The sequence below is a fragment of the Hippocampus bargibanti genome, linkage group LG01 (genome assembly GCF_051943395.1).
Source record: "Hippocampus bargibanti isolate YZ-2025 linkage group LG01, ASM5194339v1, whole genome shotgun sequence".
Lineage (NCBI taxonomy): Eukaryota > Metazoa > Chordata > Actinopteri > Syngnathiformes > Syngnathidae > Hippocampus > Hippocampus bargibanti.
In genome coordinates, this window is record NC_142734.1 from 29,259,430 (window position 1) to 29,265,457 (window position 6,028).

Here is a 6,028-nt window from a genome sequence, read left to right on the forward strand (position 1 = left end):
ATATATATATTTTATTTATCTATCTATCCATCCATCCATTATTTAATTGTTTATTCAGTTTTTTCTTTATACACATATGCATACACGCATTTATTTATCCATTCATTCATGAGTGAATGAATTTATCTATTTATTTGTTTATTTATAGATTTGTTTTATTTATTATGTTGATTTAATGTCTAAGTATTTGTGTATAGTCATTTGTTTACTCGTTCATTCATTCATTCATTCATTATTTATTCATTATTTATTTATCTGTCTATCCATTTATCCATCCATCCATTATTTAATTGTTTATTCGGTTGTTTGTTTATATACATATGCCTAAACACGTTTATTCATTCGTTCATTCATGAGTGAATGAATTTATTCACGTATTTATTTATTTATTTGTCTTTCTGTCTATCCATCATTCATTTATTTATTAAATTATTTATTTGTTCAGTTGTTTGTTTATGAACATACACACATTTATTTATCAATTTATCCTTTAATGAACAATTTATTTAGGTATTTGTTTGTTTGTTTATTCGTTTATTTATTTGTTTGTTTTTGCCTTCACCTCTCAGTTGCCAATGTGCTCCTTTTAATTCTGAGGGTTCATTTAGCGCAACTGCACACCTCCTCGCCGATCACATTTCAATGCCTCGACGCAGACTACAAATTGTGGGCATATATGACCCCGTCAATCACAATTACATTTGATTGATGGTAGTGAAAAGAAAATCGTCTGGCGCGTACGTGTCATAAATCTGACCGTAATTTTGCGACTACGACATATCTGTGGAGCAGGGTAAGAATATTTCAACGTGCTGATTTGTAATGAAGCTTTCACATCCCCCCTTGATGGAAATTCCTCACTCACTTTCATACTGGGTCCAGAGAGACTGAACCCCTGTAGTATACTGTGACTTTGTTTCTCTTGCCTTATGTCAAATTCTTGCTCCCCTCACAAAAAAAAAAAGAAATAAAAAAAGCTATTTAACTTGTGCTGCAAATGATTCCGTTCCACAACGGTCGCTTACCCTTAAATAAATAACCAAAAGGAACAAATAATGACATAAATAAATACATAGACGAACATGTAACCAAAAAAATAAATTAATAGATAAATAAACAACCAAATAAATAACCAAAAGGAATAAATAACTCACTAAATAAATAGACTAACATATAAAAAAACATAAACAACCAAATAAACAATTGAAATGAATAAATAAATAAGTAAATAAATAAATACATAAAGAAATAGATGAACATATAACCAAAATTTAAATAGGTAAATAAACAACCAAACAAATAAATACATACATAATCAAAATGAATAAATAACAAAAAAAATAAAAAATAGACGTACATATTACCCAAAAGATAAATACATAGCTAATTTAAAAAATATTCTAATAAAAAAATAATAATAAATAAATAAATAATAAATAAATAAATAAATGCATACATACATACATACATACATACATACATACATACATACATACATACATACATACATACATACATACATACACACACACACGACATATGCATACATACATACATACATACATACATACATACATACATACATACATACATACATACATACATACATACACACACACGACATACATACATACATACATACATACATACATACATACATACATACATACATACATACATACATGCACACACACGACATGCATGCATACATACATACATACATACATACATACATACATACATACATACATACATACATACATACATACATACACACACGACATACATACATACATACATACATACATACATACATACATACATACATACATACATACATAGAACATTGTGTATGTTGAGTATACTTACGTTTTCTTGAATGTTTCTGTGCCGATGACCATTTTGTGTTTGGGAGCCTTTAACTGAACATCTGCATCTTTATTAAGTTCTCAGAGTTGCTTGTTCTGTAGCCACAAGACCACACAAGCCAGTGTCTTCTTGTGCCGGCCCCAAGCCCGGATAAATACAGAGGGTTGTGTCAGGAAGGCCATCCAACGTAAAAGCTTGGCCAAAACAAACATGCCAATCAAACCTCTGAAGATGGAGGACACTGATTCGCTGTGGCAACCACTTGAAGGGAAAAGCCAAAAAGGAAAAGTGTACGTGTGTGTGTGTGTGTGTATGTGTGTGCGTGTGAGTGTGTGTGTGTGTAGCTGTAGGACAAACCCTTTTTTTCAAACACATTTTTAATGGGCTGATTGCTTGCCAACAAAAAATAAATAAATATTACAATAATAGACAATCGTCCATCCATATGGTTCATTCCCATTCCCAATCTAGGTCGTCTGTGATGTTCTGAATTTTTCCTCATTGGTTCAAGCCCAGAATGGGGTGTCGTGTCGCTTCTATTGGCATCACCATGGTTACAGCATGAGGTGACATGAAAGTAAAGCACTACAGGGAAGAAGTCACCAAGCGACACTCGCGTTGCGCTTGTGCAACAAAGGCCGTTTATTCGTCACCGTCATATTGTTTCTTTCCCATAATTCCATTTGGATCACGGATGGAGTACTAACAAAGCAGCTCTTTTGTTATTTGGTGATGCTGGCTAGCATGCTGCAAAAAGTCTTTAAAAAAACAACATCTGTTGTTAAAGCTCTCTCAATCAATATGTATTATATTGTATATAAAGAAAAAAACATTACGTTCCACAACGGTCACTTAGTGAGTAAAAGACAAACATCAGGACGTCTTGCCTTGCTCTAGAATCAAAACAATGGCTTCAGATTCAGAGAAGATGCTTTCTTGTTAACCATCCAGTTATGAATATGATTCAAATAGTTCTGAAGAGAACATAGATGGTTTGAAAGGGGAGTAAAAGAAGCGATTATCATAAAACAGCTAAATCATTCGTACAACAGCCTGCTTAGGCAACACAGGATTTAGTAATGCTGATGAGGTGACACCGGAGGAAGTGGGGCAATCAGGTCAGTCGTTAGTCAGGACAATAGGAACAATCAGTGGAGCCACAGGGAGTAGGCCTCTGCTCCCCCCATCCTGAGAGCATGGACCTATCATATCGTTTCGCTTCTTATCTAAGAAACTTCGTCAGCGAACTAAAGTCTTACTGGTAGTATCGGCCCTATATATATATATATATATATATATATATATATATATCCCTACTGTCCAGACATGGCGGTGCCGGACTCTGCTATGATAGGTCCCTGCTCTCAGGTTGGGGCAGCAGAGGACTACTCCCTACAGCTGCTCCACTGAAAGTCACTATCGTTCTGACTAACGACTGGCCTGATTGCCCCATTTCGACCGGTATCACCTCATCACTATTACTAATCCTATGTTGCCTAAGCAGGCTATTGTATGAACGATTCAAATTGAACCTCGCACCACCATATCGGTTTAACGAAGGATTTAGTTGTTTTATGAAAATGGCTTCTTTCTTAAACAAAACATGACCCGTTTTGTGTTTGTTTGTTGACTCATTCCACACAAAGATGAACATGAGCAAAGGGATTGAGTTTTTGTTTGCAACGGTGTTTTGCAGGGCTCACAACTATGCCAGTGTACAGTGTCTGTTTTTCCAATTTATCCGCCAAAGAAACAAGTCAGGGGAAAAAAAGAGGAGAAAGCAGCGGGGAAAACATTTGTTGGTTCAAAAATAAATACACATTAACATGTAAATAAATAAATAACAGAGGGAAGCATTCACTCAGTCATGCAGCCCGTGTTCATCGTGAGTGATCTGGCAGATGCGAGCGTCGGGTTTTAGCCATCCATCCATCCATCCGATCCATCCGATCCATCCATCCATCCAATTAATCCGATCCATCCATCCATCCGATTAATCCGATCCATCCGATCCATCCATCCATCCATCCATCCGATCCATCCGATCCAGCCATCCATCCATCCGATCCATCCATCCATCCATCCATCCATCCGATCCATCCATCCATCCATCCGATCCATCCGATCCATCCATCCATCTGATCCATCCGATCCATCCGATTCATCCGATCCATCCATCCATCCATCCGATCCATCCGATCCATCCATCCATCCATCCATCCATCCATCCATCCGATCGATCCATCCATCTGATCCATCCGATCCATCCATTCATCCATCCATCCATCCATCCATCCATCCGGTGTGTCAATGAAAGCTTTTGAAACCTGCCACTGATCTACTTTCTCTGTAAGCCTTTTCGGGAGCGCTGACGGTGGGATTACCTTTGGTACAAACACCACAAGCATACGGACTCGCACAAACTGCAGCATCGACGAGTGGACTCTTCCGTCATAGCGACAGCATAATTCACTGGATTTAAATTTCAGGATGCACATGAAATACGCTTGAATCTTTGCGGGTGAACTACAGAGAGTCGTGGGTGCGCTGGAGCCTATCACAGCCGCCTTCGGGAAGTACGCAGAGGACACCCTGAACAGGTCGCCGGGCTACCACCGGGCTACCGCAGGTCGCGCACACAGACGGACAACCATCTGTGCTCACACGAGAGCCGATTTTGAGTGATCAATTGACCTGCCGGCCATTTCTTGGAGCGTGTGTGGAAATCCTTTTGTACAGCCGCCCCTATTTCAAGCTTATATAACTCCAGACCCATATAATTTAGGATTAACTCTTTTTTTTTGGATGAAAGGAAAGAGTTGAAGGTTTCTTACGGTGAATTGAATGTTAATGTAGTCCGAAAACTCAATATTTTGTGGGTCCTGCAATTTCAGTGAAAATGACAAAAACCCTGGCACAGGAGTGGATACATTTTTTGTACACCGTCTGGCAGTGAATGAGTTAAAAAAACTAAATAAAATAGTGTTGTCCTTGTGTTCTTTTTTGAATAAAATCTTGAATATAAGCACTGATCAATGTTGATCTTTAGAATATCGCGTATGAATGCGTGAATACTGAAGAGAATTTGTATTTTTTTATTTTTTTGTGCAGCGACTTTATTGATGCTTGGTTTACTATGACGAGAAGGTAGAACACAATTCACGAAGCCATGTTGGATCATTAAAAAAAGGTGCATGCGCTGTACACTGGAAATCAATGATCACGCCCGTTTGACACAAAAGCATGCTTCACCGTAAAAAAAAATAAAAATAATAACAATAACAATAATAATAACATAAAAACATTCCAATTAAAATGGATGGTCACCAACGTGACACTCCTCTCAAAGCAGTTGTGTACATTTTGGCTCTGGCAAAAATACAAACATTGAGTCTCATCGATGAGAAGGTTTCTTCAGGCCGAAACTACCAGTAAGACTTTAGTTTGCTGACGAAGCTTCTTGGATAAGAAGCGAAACGTCCGACACCTTCAAAGAAGTACAGATGACGGCTGAAGAAACCTTTTCATCGATGGACCATTCCTGTATGACTGAGAGCTTACACAGACATATTGAGTCTCATCATTATCCTGTTGGAGTACGTACCTGATACCAACTGGACCTCGACTTGTGTGTCAAGAAAACAAAACAAGTCAAAATAAATCGAACAACTACAATATTAAGAAATTCTCAAGACTGAGCAGCCGTAATGTTGTCGTTGCAGGAATGATTCATTTACATTATATGCAGAGAGGTTCCACATCTGCCCACATGATTTCAAAGCACGATTGTCTTTTCAACGGCAAATAAAAAATATGCATGACTGTCCACAAAAAAAAAGCATTTTGGAATACTAAGCGCAGGCCAAACACCAACATGTCTGCTAACATCATGGTGACTTCCATGAAAAGATTTCTTCAGCTGTCATCTGTACTTCTTTGAAGGTGTCGGACGTTTCGCTTCTTATCCAAGAAGCTTCGTCAGCAAACTAAAGTCTTACTGGTAGTTTCGGCCCTATATATATATATCCCTACTGTTCAGACGTGGCGGTGCCGGACTCTGCTATGATTGGTGCCTGATCTCAGCCACGTGTGGACAGTAGCGATATATATATATAGGCCGAAACTACCAGTAAGACTTTAGTTTACTGACGAAGCTTCT